The sequence below is a fragment of the Scardinius erythrophthalmus genome (assembly GCF_964197995.2).
Source record: "Scardinius erythrophthalmus genome assembly, chromosome: 2".
NCBI lineage: Eukaryota > Metazoa > Chordata > Actinopteri > Cypriniformes > Leuciscidae > Scardinius > Scardinius erythrophthalmus.
This window is the reverse complement of record NC_138222.1, coordinates 70,734,075-70,754,026: the sequence shown is the minus strand read 5'-3', so window position 1 is coordinate 70,754,026 and position 19,952 is coordinate 70,734,075. Positions and strand designations below refer to the sequence as shown.

The 19,952-nt window shown below is 40.2% G+C and overlaps 1 protein-coding gene across 1 annotated transcript in view; it reads left to right on the top strand.

The window, feature by feature from the left end:
• The window catches only part of nrxn2b (neurexin 2b), a 383,071-nt gene that overhangs the window by 341,071 nt on the left and 22,048 nt on the right, over positions 1-19,952 (top strand).

Here is a 19,952-nt window from a genome sequence, read left to right as displayed (position 1 = left end):
TGTTACATCTGATCCAGGATCTGGGTAACACAAAAACTACCCAAACATTGTGTTGTTACGTCTGACCCAGGAGCTGGGTAACACAAAAACTACCCAAACACTGGGTTGTTACGTCTGACCCAGGATCTGGGTAACACAAAAAACACTTAAACACTGGGTTGTGTTACGTCTGACCCAGGATCTGGGTTACACAAAAACTACCCAAACACTGGGTTGTAATGTCTGACCCAGGATCTGGGTAACACAAAAAACACCCAAACACTGGGTTGTTACCTCTGACCCAGGATCTGGGTAACAAAAAAAAAACACCTAAACACTGGGTTGTTGCGTCTGACCCAGGATCTGGGTTTCACAAAAACTGCTCAAACACTGGGTTGTTACGTTTGACCCAGGATCTGGGTAACACAAAAACTACCCAAACACTGGGTTGTTACATCTGACCCAGGAGCTGGGTAACACAAAATCTATCCAAACACTGGGTTGTGTTACATCTGACCCAGGAGCTGGGTAACACAAAAACTACCTAAACACTGTGTTGTTACTTCTGACCCAGGATCTGGGTAACAGAAAAACTACCTAAACACTGGTTTGTTACATCTGACCCAGGATCTGGGTAACACAAAAAACACCTAAACACTGGGTTGTGTTACGTCTGACCCAGGATCTGGGTAACACAAAAAACACCCAAACACTGGGTTGTTACCTCTGACCCAGGATCTGGGTAACAAAAAAAAAACACCTAAACACTGGGTTGTTAAGTCTGACCCAGGATCTGGGTTTCACAAAAACTGCTCAAACACTGGGTTGTTACGTTTGACCCAGGATCTGGGTAACACAAAAAACTACCCAAACACTGGGTTGTTATATCTGACCCAGGATCTGGGTGACACAAAAAAACTTCCCAAACACTGGGTTGTTACGTCTGACCCAGGATCTGGGTAACACAAAATCTACCCAAACACTGGGTTGTTACGTCTGACCCAGGATCTGGGTAACACAAAATCTACCCAAAAACTGGGTTGTGTTACATCTGACCCAGGAGCTGGGTAACACAAAAACTACCCAAACACTGGGTTGTTACATCTGACCCAGGATCTGGGTAACACAAAAAACTTCCCAAACACTGGGTTGTTACGTCTGACCCAGGATCTGGGTAACACAAAAACTACCCAAACACTGGGTTTAGTTACATCTGACCCAGGAGCTCGGTAACACAAAAACTACCCAAACACTGTGTTGTTACGTCTGACCCAGGAGCTGGGTAACACAAAAACTACCCAAACACTGTGTTGTTACGTCTGACCCAGGATCTGGGTAACACAAAAAACACCTAAACACTGGGTTGTGTTACGTCTGACCCAGGATCTGGGTAACACAAAAAACACCCAAACACTGGGTTGTTACCTCTGACCCAGGATCTGGGTAACAAAAAAAAACACCTAAACACTGGGTTGTTGCGTCTGACCCAGGATCTGGGTTTCACAAAAACTGCTCAAACACTGGGTTGTTATATCTGACCCAGGATCTGGGTGACACAAAAAACTTCCCAAATACTGGTTTGTTACGTCTGACCCAGGATCTGGGTAACACAAAATCTACCCAAACACTGGGTTGTTACGTCTGACCCAGGATCCGGGTAACACAAAATCTACCCAAAAACTGGGTTGTGTTACATCTGACCCAGGAGCTGGGTAACACAAAATCTATCCAAACACTGGGTTGTGTTACATCTGACCCAGGAGCTGGGTAACACAAAAACTATCTAAACACTGGGTTGTTACTTCTGACCCAGGATCTGGGTAACAGAAAAACTACCTAAACACTGGTTTGTTACGTCTGACCCAGGATCTGGGTAACACAAAAACTACCCAAACACTGGGTTGTTATATCTGACCCAGGATCTGGGTAACACAAAAAACACCCAAACACTGGGTTGTTACGTCTGACCCAGGATCTGGGTAACACATAAAGTACCGACACACTGGGTTGTGTTACATCTGACTCAGGATCTGGGTAACACAAAAACTACCCAAACACTGGGTTGTTATATCTGACCCAGGATCTGGGTAACACAAAAACTACCCAAACACTGGGTTGTGTTACGTCTGACCCAGGATCTGGGTAACACAAAAAACACCCAAACACTGGGTTGTTACGTCTGACCCAGGATCTGGGTAACACAAAATCTACCCAAACACTGGGTTGTTACATCTGATTCAGGATCTGGGTAACACAAAAACTACCCAAACACTGGGTTGTGTTACGTCTGACCCAGGATCTGGGTAACACAAAAAACACCCAAACACTGGGTTGTTACGTCTGACCCAGGATCTGGGTAACACAAAATCTACCCAAACACTGGGTTGTTACATCTGACTCAGGATCTGGGTAACACAAAAACTCCCAAACACTGGGTTGACACTGGGTTGTTACGCCTGACCCAGGATCTGGGTAACGCATGCGTCGCGTCTGAACGCGTTGTTGTCTTTGGAGCTCCATCGATTTGATTTATAATTCTTGATTTTCTCTTTAAACTCACTTAAAACAAACATTTTCTACTTTTCCTCACCTCATAGTTACAACGTGGACTGCTGAGCAGACGCGTCTCAAGCCTATTAGTGATCCAACATCGGATACTCTTATAGGTTACTCCTGTGGATCACGGCTGAACGCGTCTTCTCCACACTCACTTACAAACAAACAGGGACGTCGTTAGGCCTATTTTAGGGGGGCTGAAGCTACCCCAAAATGTTCCTAAGCCCCCCTAAATGAAAATAAGAACAACAATAACAATTCGATTTATCAATAACCGTATCCTCATTCATATTTAGACGCAACAAATGATATATACAGCTACAAAAAATAGCCGAAAAGTCGGAAGTTGGACTGAAGTACAAAGAGTCGTTGTGCTATCAAGATGATGCACCGCAACGTCTCGTTGCATTGGTGTGAACTGTGGCAGCTTTCAGAGCGTTGCAGACCGGAGCGCTGCAAGAAACTGGAGGATTCATCTCGTCTCGTCGTTACTCTAGTCTGAAGTTGAACTTGCTATGCACCCCTCCCCCCCTCATCACGGTAAAACACAATGAAACGTGCATCACTCTACTTTCGTTTTCAATAACGTAATTCTCTTCAGGGAAAACCAATCAAGGCAAACATCGAACATATCGAAAACAAGGACTCGACAATACCGCGCTTTTTTTTTTTTGCTTTTTTGAAGGGAAAAGTGAGAGAGAATTGTAGCCCATCCGGACAAATGCCCTGATTAAAACAATTTTTAATATAAAAAAAAACAAAAACTAGGGAATCACCGAAAACGTGAGGAAGATTCTGTTTTATTTCATTTAATGTAAGTGGCGATTGATAGCCCGTAGGCTACTGACGGTCATAGATAGCCTATCTATGCCCACGGTAACAAAGTTGCGCTGTTGAGGCTCGTGCTGTTATTTAACATAGGCTATTATAGTTAAGAAACAATATATAGCCTAGGCTACACACGACCAGAGAGCTGTTTTCCTGAATGTCATCAAGATTGAAACCGAGACGGATTTCATAACAGTTCAATAAACAAATAATTAAAATTAAGTCACTTACAGTACATGCAATGACTGTTTTTGTTCTGTTTCAGCATCAGCGAAAATAGTTCCAAACAACAGAACCATAGCAACACTCAGCCGTGTTTCATTAATGAATGATTCAGCGTTTTGAACGAATCTATTGAGTCAAAGATTCAATTATCCATTCATAAACTGCCTCATTCTGAATAAATCAGCCTTTTGAACGAATCGTTTGAATGAATGACTCAATGACTCGCTCATTAAGACTGTCGCCTGCCGCCTCCTACTGGCGGTTTAGTTTCATAAAGTATCATTCTTTTCAACATTCCTTATGTGTATATTCAAAAATATTTAAAATAATCTCATTTAATAAAGTTATAATTTTTCAATGTAAATGATTTAATTTGATTGGTATAACTAACAGCCTAGTGTCTTATTATTTTAATTGAATATATTGATCAAATTTAAGAATTTGAAATGAAAGATGGAGCAAACATTTAATAAAATTAGGGAAAAATGCCCTTTATAAAGGAGTGTTTTCAAACAGTGATGTAATGAAACATTGACAATTTAAGTTTGAAGGGAGTTAAAGCCTTAAAGCTTCTGTTTAGGCTATTAAGGAAATGTAATTTTGCCAAAAGAAGAACTTTTATTTTAAATAAATGTTCATTTTAAATCAGCCTACTTCAGTGTGATATGTTACCATATTATCATGCTTAACACTGAGAATTTGAATAATTGTAATGTGATGATCAGATGCAGATATCTAAATCAAAGAATATGGGCGGTTTGCGGGCGGATTATTTATTTTTAATAGTGGATTCGGGTGACTCAAAGTGCACCAGATTAATGAATTTATCTTTAAAATGTACAAAATTTTCTTCCGGGGGGGCATGCCCCCGGACCCCCCTAGAGGTACCAAACTACACCAACAAAATAGTGTGAGAAACACACCAGGCTATATGATGATATACAAAAAATACAAATTTAATTACCTTATTATTAAAATACATTATTAGGATTTTACCACGTCCACCTCGTTTTGAACCAGGAAAAACCCTGTAAAGTGTACCCTGGGGGCTAAGCCCCCCCTTTCTTCCAATCCTAGTGACGTCCCTGCAAACAAACATTTTTTTTCACCTATCGTGCATCTACTCTACACCCGTACCACTAAAAAGACGGATTATACCCAAGACTTCAGTCATAAATTAGTATTAATATTGATAGCATCACTGGTAGCGTCGTTGCTAACTTACTGTCCATCTGTTAAAATGGCGAATATATCAGATGTAAGTAGTCTACCTTTTGGTGCAGGTGAGGACACATTTGAGCTGCACGCTGTCAGTCTGAGCTGGAAGCTGTTGAGAAACAGATCCACGACCTTTTAGTGAGACAAGCCAAGCTGATAGACCGGCGTTTAGCTCTTGAAACATCACAGTCACGGCTTTCCTGGTGCTCGCGTTTCTGAAATCGCTGCTCGCGTTCCCAAGATTCTGAACGATAACGAGCGTGTCAGAACTGTGGTCCTGCACGTCAAGTCAAGTCAAGTTTATTTATATAGCGCTTTTCACAACACAGGTTGTATCAAAGCAGCTTCACAGTAATAAATTAGAACAATACATCAATGTTTGTTTCTAGTGGAACGTCTACGTTCGGTAATGCTGATCAATAGTATCGTTGATTGATTAATTAAATTAAATATCCCTAAATATCCCCAACTGAGCAAGCCAAAGGCAACAGTGGCAAGGAACCGAAAAACTCCATCAGGTGACCTAATGGAGAAAAAAAAACCTTGGGAGAACCCGGGCTCAGTCGGGGGCCAGTTCTCCTCTGGCGTTTATGAACTAGAGGTCGGATTTAACTGTAGGATTAAAAGTATTATATGAATGCCTGGCTGAAGAGATGCGTCTTTAATCTAGTTTTAAACTGGGAGAGCGAGTCTGAGCAACGAACAGTATCAGGAAGGCTATTCCAGAGTTTAGGAGCTAAATGTGAAAATGCTCTCCCTCCTTTGGTGGATCTGGATATCCTAGGTATGACCAGAAGCCAGAATTTAGTGACCTTAAAGAGCGCGATGGATTATAGGGCGATAGAAGATCCGTTAAATAGACTGGAGCTAAGCCGTTTAGGGCTTTATAAGTCAGTAGCAATACCTTGTAATTAATACGGGACTTTATAGGTAACCAATGTAGGGATGATAAAATCGGTGTTATATGATCATATTTTCTTGATCTAGTTAGAACTCTAGCGGCGGCATTTTGGACTAACTGTAGCTTGTTTATTGAGGATGCAGGACAACCAGCTAATAACGCATTACAGTAATCTAGTCTCTAAGTCATGAATGCATGAACTAACTTTTCTGCGTCAGAAACTGATAGCATATTACGTAGCTTAGCAATGTTTCTAAGGTGGAAAAAGGCTGTTCTTGTAACATATGAAATATGATTTTCAAAAGACAGGTTGCTGTCTAATATAACACCCAGGTCTTTTACTGTAGAGGATGAAGTAACAGGACATCCTACTATGTTAAAGTTGTATTGTGAGAGGTTTTGTGGGTGGTTTTTTGAACCGATAAGTAGTACCTCTGTCTTGTCTGGATTTAATAAAAGAAAATTATGCGTCATCCAATCTTTTATATCTTTAACACACTCTGTCAATTTGGATAATTTAGCGTTTTCATCTGGCCGTGATGAAATATAGATTTGAGTGTCATCAGCATAACAATGGAAACTAATTCCATGTTTCCTTATAATATTTCCAAGTGGTAGCATATATATTGAGAATAATAGAGGGCCTAACACAGATCCCTGCGGCACTCCATAGTTTACTGGAGTTATGATAGATTTTTCTCCATTTAAATAGACAAAATGGTAGCGGTCAGATAAATACGATCTAAACCAGCTTAATGCTTGTCCTTGAACACCAGTATAATTTTGTAGTCGATCTAAGAGTATTGTATGATCTATAGTATCGAACGCAGCACTAAGATCAAGTAAAACTAATATTGAGATACAGCCTTGGTCAGAAGCTAAAAGTAAATCATTTGTGATTTTAACGAGCGCAGTTTCAGTGCTATGATGCGGCCTGAATCCAGACTGAAACTTTTCATAGGTGTCATTTTCTTGTAAGAAAGAGCCCAGTTGAGCGGACACAACTTTTTCTAGTATTTTAGACATAAAAGGTAGATTTGAAATGGGTCTATAATTTACTAGATTATTCGGATCTAATTGTGGTTTCTTAATGAGAGGTTTTATAACTGCCAGTTTAAATGTTTTTGGAACATAACCTAAAGATAAAGACGAGTTAATAATATTGAGGAGAGGCTCTTCCACTACAGGTAACACTTCTTTCAATAGTTTAGTTGGTATGGGATCTAATAAACGTTGTTGTTTTAGATGAAGTAAAAAGTTTATTTAACTCTTTTTGTTCTATAGTTGTGAAGCACTGTAATTGTTCTTGCGGCGTGATAATTGAGGCTGAATTATAAGGCGCGATTGAGGATTGAACGTTTACAATTGTGATTCTGATGTTTTCTATTTTCTCAGTGAAGAACTTCATTAAATCATTACTACTAAACTGTAATGGAATACTTTGTTCAGGAGACATCTGTTTATTTGTTAGTCTCGCCACGGTGTTAAATAAGAACTTAGGATTGTTATGGTTGTTTTCTATTAGTTTGCGGAGATGCTCAGCCCTGGCCGCTTTTAGGGCCTTTTTATAACGTGACATACTGTCTTTCCATGCGATTCTAAAGACCTCTAAGTTGGTTTGTTTCCATTTACGCTCTAAATTACGGGTTTCTCTCTTTAGAACACGCGTAGTATTGTTGTACCATGGTGCTTTACTTTTCTCTCTGACCTTTTTTAATCTAATGGGCGCAACAATATCCAATGATCCAGAGAGAATGGTGCTCATAGTGCTAGTTAATTCCTCAAGTTCATCTGTTTGTTTGGGTTCACTGAGCAGCTGAGACAGATCCGATAAGCTGTTTGAAAAATTATCTATGGTGGATGGAAGGATTGTTCTGCCTAATCGATAACGCGGCGCAGCATGATATATTACAGGAGTACGTAATATGCAAGTTACCATGTAATGGTCAGTGACATCGTCACTTTGTGGAATGATATCTATATCGGTTGGATCGGTTCCATGTGATATAATTAAATCGAGTGTATGATTAAATCGATGAGTCGGTCCGGTAATGTTTTGCTTGACCCCAAAGGAGTTTAATAAATCTGTAAACGCAGCCCCTAACGCATCATTTTGATTATCTACATGGATATTAAAGTCTCCAACAATTAATGCTTTATCGAAGTTAACTAATAGGTCTGAGAGAAAATCTGCAAACTCTTTTAGGAAATCAGCGTAAGGCCCAGGCGGTCTATATACGGTAGCCAAGGCTAGAGATAATAGGGATGTTTTTCGAACATCTAAGAGCGTAACATTTAGTACAAGTACTTCAAATGAAATAAACTTATAACCCGTTTTCTGAGTAACATTGAGAAAATCTCTATAGATTGTTGCAACACCGCCGCCACGACCAATCAGACGGGGCTCGTGCTTATAGGAGTATCCTGCTGGAGTAGACTCATTTAAACCGAAATAATCATTTGGTTTAAGCCAGGTTTCAGTAAGGCAAAGTACATCGAAGCTATTATCTGTGACTATTTCATTTACAATAACTGCCTTAGGTGTGAGTGATCTAATGTTTAGAAGACCTAGCTTTAAAAATTGTTTTTGATTACCAATAGCAACATTTTCTGGTTTAATAACAATTAGATTTTTTCTAGATCCTGCAGTAGATTTATGATTTGATCTCACTAAACGAGGAATAGACACAGTTTCTATGCAATGTTCTACACTATTTATATCAGTTAAATTGGTGCAGCAGAGACTATGATTTGGACTTTTGTTTACTAGTCAAAAGGTATTTAACATTTTGGAGATGTTATCTGACAGAAGATCCGATCCGAATCTGTTTGGGTGTAAGCCATCAGCACGGTAAAGCCTAGGACGCTCCCAAAACAGATTCCAATTATTTACAAAGAGAAGTTTCTGCTCATTGCACCATGACATTAACCATTCATTAAGCGCAAATAATCTACTAAACTTTTCATGACCTAGTCGATACGTGGGAAGCGGTCCTGACACAATAATCGTTATATCAGGCGATGTGCTGCGTACCGTATCGATCAGATTCCTGAAGTCTTTCTTCAAAACCTCCGTCTGGCGCAGTCTGATGTCGGCCCCTCCCGCGTGCAGGACAACGGTTCCGACGCGCTCATTCAGAATCTCGGGAACGTGAGCAGCGATTTCAGAAACACGAGCACCAGGAAAGCAGTGACTATGCACCTTACTTTTATTTAACGTAACGTGTACGTGTCGAACGATGGAATCGCCGATGATCACAGCATCGCGTTCTGTTTCGCGAAGAGGGGAGAAGCGGTTTTGTGTGGATATCTCGAAAACCGGGAGGGTCGGAGAGAGTTTTCTTGGTCTAGACCTGACTCGCGACTTCCGCTGCGGAAAAATCCAGGCTTCGTGATGGCATGTTGGAGCCGGAGTGAACGAGACCATGGCTGATCGCGACCTCGACGTTCGGGACCGATGTTGAGGAACGCACGGAGTAGACGAGGTCGGAGTCAGCGGGTTAGTAACATTAATCTCTGATTTGTGTGCCTCGGCGCGTGATGTTTCGAGAGCCAAACGCCGGTCTATCAGCTCGGCTTTTCTTACTAAAAGGTCGTGGATCTGTTTCTCAGCAGCTTCCAGCTCAGACTGCACCGCGTGCAGCTCAAATGTGTCCTCACCTGCACCAAAAGGTAGACTACTTACATTTGATATATTCGCCATTTTAACAGATGGACAGTAAGTTAAGTTAGCAACGACGCTACCAGTGGTGCTATCAATATTAATACTAATTTATGGCTTAAGTCTTGGATATAATCCGTCTTTTCAGTGGTACGGGTGTAGAGTAGACGCACGATAGGCGAAAAAATGTTTGTTTGTAACTTAAATGAGTGCGGAGAAGACGCGTTCAGCCGTGATCCACGGACGTAACCTATAAGAGTATCCAGCATTGGATCACAAGGCTTGAGACGCGTCTGCTCAACAATCCGCGTTATAACTATGAGGTGAGGAAAAGTAGAAAATGTTCGTTGTAAGTGAGTTTAAAGAGAAATCAAGAATTATAAATCAATCGATGGAGCTCCAAAGACAACAACGCGCTCAGACGCGACGCATGCGCATTCGAAACAGGAAGTCTGTTTCGTTCATTTATATAGCGCTTTTAACAATGTAGATTGTCTCAAAGCAGCTTTACAGAGATAAGCGTATAATTTAAGGTAACAGAGATTGTTTCGGCTTTACAGCAGAGTTAAGTTATTTCCATCTAAAGTTAGTTTTAATTGATTTGCTTCCGTCGCAATGATCATTTGTTATTAAATTAGGGGCCGCTAAGACGACACCATTCCCTCTACACAGACTTTAAACGCGAACCTGTGAGAAACGCTGATGGCGTTCACATGCGCATTTAGAATGGGTTCTATAGTTATGTGCGTTTGAATATACGCAGGTTTGGAATTCCCTACAAGCCAAGCCTAAACAAAATACTTGTCTTTCCTTATAAATTTTGATAAGGAATTTTATTTTATTTGTTGCTTTGGGGTAGGACCGCGAGACAAATTTTCCCGACAACGCCTTATCTGTAGAGTGGTAGTGGGATCTTCCATAGGGAGAGACTAGTTGGCACTTCAGCACTGCGTTGTCATCGGTCCAGGTGAAGGTCCTTCATCAGATCTGGATACGGCCTGGATCCGGCAGGCTGCAGGAAAAACTTCGGGATAAACACAGACACTAAAATTAGCGTAGATGCCATTCTTCTCATGATGTAACAAGTACATCAGGATTTTTGGGAAGTGTTCCCGGTTCCGGCTGACCTACTATATGCAGCCTAACATTAAATTATAGAAGTCTATAATGTATTATGTGAATGCTAGGTCAAAGAGATGCGTCTTTAATCTGGCTTTGAACTGACAGAGTGTGTCTGCTTCCCGGACAATGGTAGGAAGACTGTTCCAGAGTTTTGGTGCTAAATAGGAAAAGGATCTACCACCAGCAGTCGATTTTGATATTCTAGGTATTATCAACTGGCCGGAATTTTGAGATCGTAATAGACGTGACGGACTATAATGCGTTAAGAGCTCGCTCAAGTACTGCGGAGCTAAACCATTCAGTGCTTTGTAAGTAATCAGCAATATTTTAAAATTGATGCGATGTTTAATAGGGAGCCAATGCAGTTTTGACAGAACCGGGCTAACATGGTCATACTTCCTGGTTCTGGTAAGAACTCGAGCTGCTGCGTTTTGAACCAGCTGTAGTTTGTTTATTAAGCGTGCAGGGCAACCACCCAGTAGAGCATTACAATAATCTAGCCTTGAGCTCATGAACGCATGAACTAATTGTTCCGCATTTGTCAATGAGAGCATATGGCGTAATTTAGATATATTTTTAAGATGGAAAAATGCAGTTTTTCAGATACTAGACACGTGACTTTCAAATGAAAGATTGGTATCAAAGAGCACACCCAGGTTCATAACCGACGACGAAGACTTAACAGAGCAGCCATCAAGTGTTAGACAGTATTCTAGATTATTACGCGAGGAAGTTTTTTGTCCAATAATTAGAAACTCTGTTTTTTCAGAATTTAGAAGTAGGAAATTACAAGTCATCCAATTTTTTATATCCGCTATGCATTCCGTTAATTTTGTGAATTGATAAGTTTCGTTAGGTTTTGAAGAAATATAGAGCTGAGTATCGTCAGCATAACAGTGAAAGCTAATGCCATGTTTCCTAATGATATCTCCTAAGGGTAGCATGTACAGAGTGAACAGCAGCGGTCCTAGTACTGAGCCTTGTGGTACGCCATACTGAACTTGTGATCGATGAGACATCTCATCATTTACTGCTACAAACTGATAACGGTCAGATAAGTATGATTTAAACCATGCTAGTACATTTCCCGTAATGCCAACATAATATTCTAATCTATTTAAAAGAACGTTGTGGTCGATGGTGTCTAATGCAGCACTAAGATCGAGTAACACTAATAGAGAGATACAACCACGATCGGATGATAAGAGCAAATCATTTGTGACTCTAACGAGAGCTGTTTCGGTACTATGGTACTGTCTAAATCCTGACTGGAAATCCTCGCAGATATCATTTCTTTCAAGAAAGGAACACAGTTGTGAGGATACTGCCTTTTCTAATATCTTTGACAGAAAAGGTAGATTCGAGATCGGCCTGTAATTGACTAATTCTGAAGGATCAAGTTCCGTTTTTTTAACAAGCGGTTTAATCATAGCCAGCTTAAAGTTTTTTGGTACGTATCCTAGAGACAAAGACGAATTAATGATATTAAGAAGAGGATCTATGACCTCTGGAAGTATTTCTTTCAGTAGCTTAGTCGGTATAGGGTCTAACATACATGTTGTAGATTTAGATGATTTAATGAGTTTAGTAAATTCTTCCTCTCCTATAGCAACGAATGAATCAAATTTTTCCTCAGGGAGACTACAATGCACTGCCTGATGTGATACTATAGTAGACGGTTGCATAGTTATAATTTTGTCCCTGATATTATCAATCTTATAAGTGAAGAAGTTCATAAAGTTCATAAATTACTGCTGTGTTGCTTGGAAACTTCGGTGCTTGAAGCTTTATTTTTCGTTAGTTTAGCCACCGTTTCAAATAAATACCTAGGATTATGTTTATTTTCTTCTAATAGGGTTGAAAAATAAGCAGATCTAGCAGCTTTTAAAGCCTCTCTGTAAGTAATTGAGCTCTCTTTCCATGAAATGCGAAATACCTCTAGTTTTGTTTTCTTCCAGTTGCGCTCCATTTTTCTGGCTGCTCTCTTAAGGGCCCGAGTGTGCTCGTTGTACCACGGCGTTGGACTATTTTCTTTAATCTTCTTTAAGCGCAACGGAGCAACTGTGTCTAAAGTGCTGGAAAAGAGAGAGTTAAACGTTTCTGTTGTAATATCTAGTTCTTCTAAGCTATCTGAGATGCTGAGATGATGAAACTGATTAGGAAGATTATTAATAAAGCAATCTTTAGTAGCAGAAGTGATAGGTCTCACATATTTGTAACACGGAGTCGGCTTTGCAGCCTTGGCTAAATGCAAATTACACGAGACTAGGTAATGATCTGAGATGTCATCGCTCTGCTGCAGAATTTCAACGGCATCCACATCTATTCCGTGTGATAATATTAGATCTAGAGTATGATTACGACGATGAGTAGGTCCTGACACGTGTTGTCTAACTCCAATTGAATTTAATTGATGTCTTTAAATGCCAATCCCAATGCATCTTTTTCATTATCGATGTGTATATTAAAATCACCAACAATTAGTACTTTATCTGCAGTCAATATTAATTCTGATAGAAAGTCCGCAAATTCTTTGATAAAGTCTGTATGGTGCCCTGGTGGCCTGTATACAGTAGCCAGCACAAATCTCAAACGTGATTTATCGTTTACACTATATATTTTTACATTAAGCACAAATGCTTCAAAAGAATTATATTTAAAACTTGATTTCTTAGTGGTTTTGAAACTATTACTATAAATTACAGCAACACCACCCCCTTTGCGTTTCAGACGAGGCTCATGTTTATAACAGTAATCTTGCGGGGTTGATTCATTTAAAGTAATGTAATCGTTTGGTTTTAGCCAGGTTTCTGTCAAACACAGCACATCTAGGTTATTATCTGAAATCATATCGTTAACAACGAGTGCTTTTGAAGTAAGCGATCGAATATTCAGCAACCCAAGCTTTAGCATTTGCTCATCTGTATTATAGCTGTTTTTTATTTGTTGAACATCAATTAAATTTTTAACCTTAGTTGGGTTTAAACGTTTTTTGGATTTCCAAATTCGGGGAACAGACACAGTCTCTATATGATGATAGCTAGGTGAAAGAGGCTCTATGTGATAGGATTTATCTGACCTTGGTGACGCGAGGCCGCTAGCAGACGGTCGGTTAAGCCAGTCTGTCTGCTTCCTGACCTGAGCCCCAGATTGTCATGTTTGAACTCTAACACTATGAGCCATATTACTAGAGAGAAGAGCAGCACCATCCCAGGAGGGATGAATACCATCTCTTTTCAACAGGTCAGGTTTGCCCCAAAAACTTTTCCAATTGTCTATGAATTCTATATTATTAAGCGGACACCACCGAGACAGCCAACCGTTAAGCGAACACAATCTACTAACTATCTCATCACTCCTGCGAACAGGAAGGGGGCCAGAGCAAATTACAGTCCTTGACATCGTACTTGCAAGTTCACACACCTCTTTAATATTAATTTTGGTGATCTCCGACTGGCGTAGTCGAACATCATTAGTGCCGACATGAATAATGATCTTAGAGAATTTACGATTAGCATTAGCCAGCACTTTTAAATTTGCTTTGATGTCAGGCGCTCTGGCTCCCGGCAAACATGTGACTATGGTGGTTGGTGTCTCTATTTTCACGTTCCGTGTAATAGAATCGCCAATAACTAGGGCACAATCATTCTCAGTGGGTGTTTCACTGAGCGGGGCAAATCGATTTGTTATGGTAATCGGAACGGAAGAGTGGTTTTTAGATCCGCGACTAGAGCGATCCCTCACTGTCACCCATTTGCCCGGCTGCACGGGCTCTACTTCAGCCGGAACCACGCCATGTAAAGTGTTCACTATTCTATGCGCATCCAAAACATCTAAAGCACTAGCACTCTTACTATCCTCAATTAAAGTTTGGATGCGTGTTTCTAATTCTGAAATCTTCTCTGTCAACCTAACTGTCTCCTTACATTTATCACATATAAATCCTATATTGTCGACAGAGAAGCCTATGCTAAACATGTGACATGAAGTGCAAGTGACAATAACAGGACAAGACATTACTCACCGTGTTTATTGAGTGATTCTTACTCACCTGAGCTTTTTATGAACTCAAAGGCGCGGACGCGCGAGAGAAAAATAAATAAATAAAAATAGCTGAGCGCACGGGTGGCGCGTTAACAGGCTAGCGAATTACTAGCGTTTTGTGCTAGTAGTACTAATAACAAAAGCTAGCGATGTCAGGTTAATCTGAGATGTTGGGTAAAATGTAGTAGTATAAACAACTAGAAATGGTAGTAAAATGATGGTTCAAAACAAAGAAATATAAGGCTAAGACGGAGCTTACCGCACCGAATCAAACAAACACACTCCCAGCAGGCAGCGAGGCAGACAGGAGCAGAAATATGATCGATACGGGACCGCTTCCCACATACCAACTAGGACATGAAAAGTTTAGTAGGTTATTCGTGCTAAATGAATGGTTAATGTCATGGTGCAATGAGCAGAAACTGCTCTTTGTAAATAATTGGAATCTGTTTTGGGAGCGTCCTAGGCTTTTCCGTGCTGATGGCTTACACCCAAGCAGATTCGGAGCGGATCTTCTGTCGGATAATATCTCCAAAATGTTAAATACCTTTTGACTAGTAACCAAAAGTCCAAATCATAGTCTCTGCTGCACCAATTTAACTGATATAAATAGTGTTGAACATTGGATAGAAACTGTGTCTATTCCTCGTTTAGTGAGATCAAATCATAAATCTACTGCAGGATCTAGGAAAAATCTAATTGTTATTAAAACAGAAAATGTTGCTATTAGTAAACAAAAACAATTTCTAAAACTAGGTCTTCTAAACATTAGATCACTCACACCTAAGGCGGTTATTGTAAATGAAATAGTCAGATAATAGCTTCGATGTACTTTGCCTTACTGAAACCTGGCTTAAACCAAATGATTATTTCGGTCTTAATGAGTCTACTCCATCAGGATACTCCTATAAGCACGAGCCCCGTCTGATTGGTCGTGGCGGCGGTGTTGCAACAATCTATAGAGATATTCTCAGTGTTACTCAGAAAACGGGTTATACGTTTATTTTGTTTGAAGTACTTGTACTAAATGTTACGCTCTTAGATGTAAGAAAAACATCCCTATTATCTCTAGCCTTGGCTACCGTATATAGACCGCCTGGGCCTTACGCCGATTTCCTAAAAGAGTTTGCAGATTTTCTCTCAGATCTAATAGTCAATGTCGATAAAGCATTAATTGTTGACGATTTTAACATACACGTAGATAATCAAAATGATGCGTTTGGGGCTTCGTTTACAGATTTATTAAACTCCTTTGGGGTCAAGCAAAACGTTACCGGACCGACTCATCGTTTTAATCATACACTCGATTTAATTATATCACATGGAACCGATCCAACCGATATAGATATCATTCCACAAAGTGATGATGTTACTGACCATTACATGGTAACTTGCATATATTACGTACTCCTGTAGTATATCATGCTGCGCCGCGTTATCGACCAGGCAGAACAATCCTTTCATCCACCATAGATAATTTTTCAAATAGCTTATCTAATCTGTCTCAGCTGCTCAGTGAACCCAAACAAGCAGGCGAACTAGAAGAACTAACTAGCACTATGAGCATCATTCTCTCTGGAAAATTGGATATTGTTGCACCTATTAGATTAAAAAAGGTCAGAGAGAAAAGTAAAGCACCATGGTACAACAATACTGCGCATGTTCTAAAGAGAGAAACCCGTAATTTAGAGCGTAAATGGAAACAAACTAATTTAGAGGTCTTTAGAATCGCGTGGAAAGACAGAATGTCACGTTATAAAAAGGCCCTAAAAGCGGCCAGGGCTGAGCACTGTTACTTTATCCGCTACAATAAAAGACCTGGGTGTTATACTCGACTGTAACCTGTCTTTTGATCATCATATTTCATATGTTACAAAAACAGCATTCTTCCACCTTAGAAACATTGCTAAGCTACGTAACATGCTATCAGTTTCTGATGCAGAAAAGCTAGTTCATGCGTTTATGACCTCGAGACTAGATTACTGTAATGCGTTATTAGCTGGTTGTCCTGCATCCTCAATAAACAAGCTACAGTTAGTCCAAAATGCCGCCGCTAGAGTTCTAACTAGATCAAGAAAATATGATCATATAACACCAATTTTATCATCACTGCATTGGTTACCTATAAAGTCACGTATTAATTACAAGGTATTGCTACTGACTTATAAAGCCCTAAACGGCTTAGCTCCAGTCTATTTAACGGATCTTCTATCGCCCTATAATCCATCACGCTCTTTAAGATCACTAAATTCGAGGCTTTTGGTCATACCTAGGATATCCAGATCCACCAAAGGAGGGAGAGCATTTTCACATTTAGCTCCAAAACTCTGGAATAGCCTTGACAAACATTGATGTATTATTTTAATTTAATACTGTGAAGCTGCTTTGATACAACCTGTGTTGTGAAAAGCGCTATATAAATAAACTTGTCTTGACTTGACAAAAACTGCCCAAACACTGAGTTGTTATATCTGACCCAGGATCTGGGTTAAACAAAAACTACCAAAACACTGGGTTGTGTTACATCTGACTCAGGATCTGGGTAACACAAAAACTGCCCAAACACTGGGTTGTTGCGTCTGACCCAGGATCTGGGTAACACAAAAACTGCCCAAACACTGGGTTGTTGCGTCTGACCCAGGATCTGGTTAACACAAAAACTGCCCAAACACTGGGTTGTTGCGTCTGACCCAGGATCTGGTTAACAAAAAACTACCCAAACACTCGGTTGTTGCGTCTGACCCAGGATCTGGGTAACACAAAAAACACCTAAACACTGAAAAAATAACCCAAACAAAATGACCCAAAAGGCTCAACCCAGGATTTGGGTAGAAAAAATAACCCAATATTTTTTAGAGTGAAGCTGTTCCCCCATTGGTCAGAGTTTTCTCTGCGTCATCAAGATGGATTGACAAGTTCAAACGAATTGTGGCTTGATCTGTTCACACAAACACTTGCAAGAACATAGCCTTGATTCCCATTCTGACTGATAAATCATATATATTTAATTATATTTAAGAGGCGTACTGTGGTAACTAATGTGCTCACTCAAAGAATCAGGCACTGCTGCTTTTATATTACACATTTCTGTTATGAATTATGATACTGTTGGTTTGTTGATCCGTTGAGTCAGATTGATCAACAGCAGAGACTGGGGAACTGCACCATCTGGACCAAGAGTTTATAAAATTTACAACTGTGATTTAAAATGCGATTACATTTTTTTACAGGTTTGCTGAGCTTGTTTGAAGGGCTACACAATTTGGCAACATTTTGTGATTATATTTAAACATGGTAAAATAATCAATATAACATATAATCAATATGATATTATTATTATTAGCAATTAAAAATATATAAATGACAATAAATTAAAAGAAAAGAAAATGTTATGTGAATGTGTTTTTTATTTGATTAATGTTGCAGCAGTTTTTGACCTTTAAGTGTCTCGATGACGGTTTGATTCGCTGATTTGGTCAGAATTAGCTTTGTTTCTTCATCCTGATCCAGATGTTTTGGGACGATACGCATGTAAAGCTGCCGTGACTATACTGTGCTCTTACAGTCTCAAAATAACCTGATAAATGTCAAATATACAGCAGTAACCCGCAGCCATCTCAATGTTCTCATGACTGCTCCTGCGTATGCCTGTAAACTGCTGAACTGTACTGTACTGTAACTCTGCTGTAGCTTCAGGTTTAGTTTTCTCTATGTGCGTTCTGAAAGCACATTCAAATCCAGCTGAATAGTTCACAAACAGGAAGATGAGACATTTGATTATGGCAACACAACGTTCACGAATGAGTCACCTTCAGCCTGAGCAAAACACGGCATATTAATATCTGAGAAACAAAACCCCAACGCTGGGACCCGAGTCTGTTAATGGGTTCACTGGGCAGAGGACCAAAGCAACTTTACTGAAATGTCATCTCGTGTGTACGGAGAACACGTGAAACTGAAATATGATTGTGATCCGGGGCGCCCCAAATGATGTAGTCTGCAATTAATATCACTTTATTAAATAAATAAGTGAACAAACACTCCAGGCTTCTGCAGCTTCTCAAAACTAATTAAAAGAAACACAAGAAGTTTGTCCCGCGGCTCTGTCAGGGAAAATAAATCTGCTTTCAGTGAGTCCAACACATGATCAGTGAACACACACACGATCAGTGAACACACACACACACACACACACATATATAAATCTGCTTTCAGTGAGTCCAACACACGATCAGTGAACACACACACGATCAGTGAACACACACACACACACACATATAAATCTGCTTTCAGTGAGTCCAACACACGATCAGTGAACACACACACACACACACATATAAATCTGCTTTCAGTGAGTCCAACACACGATCAGTGAACACACACACACACACACACACATATAAATCTGCTTTCAGTGAGTCCAACACACGATCAGTGAACACACACACACACACACACACATATAAATCTGCTTTCAGTGAGTCCAACACACGATCAGTGAACACACACACACACACACATATAAATCTGCTTTCAGTGAGTCCAACACACGATCAGTGAACACACACACACACACACACACACATATAAATCTGCTTTCAGTGAGTCCAACACACGATCAGTGAACACACACACACACACACATATAAATCTGCTTTCAGTGAGTCCAACACACGATCAGTGAACACACACACGATCAGTGAACACACACACACACACACATATAAATCTGCTTTCAGTGAGTCCAACACACGATCAGCGAACACACACACGATCAGTGAACACACACACACACACACATATAAATCTGCTTTCAGTGAGTCCAACACACGATCAGTGAACACACACACGATCATTGAACACACACACACACACACATATATAAATCTGCTTTCAGTGAGTCCAACACACGATCAGTGAACACACACACACACACACACACACACACCATCAGTGAGTCCAACACACACACGATCAGTGAACACACACACACACGATCAGTGAGTCCAACACACGATCAGTGAACACACACACGATCAGTGAACACACACACACACACCATCAGTGAGTCCAACACACGATCAGTGAACACACACACACACCATCAGTGAGTCCAACACACGATCAGTGAACACACACACGATCAGTGAACACACACACACACACCATCAGTGAGTCCAACACACGATCAGTGAACACTAACACGATCAGTGAACACACACACACACCATCAGTGAGTCCAACACACGATCAGTGAACACACATAAAAATCATGGACATGATGTGAACAGGTTAAATGGTCCTGTAAATATAATCACACCCCTCGACGAGTTTCCTCTAGTGGAAGCGTCTGGAACTGCAGCCGGATAACACACTCTCACTGAGAGATCATTTATAGAGATATCAACCTCACATTTG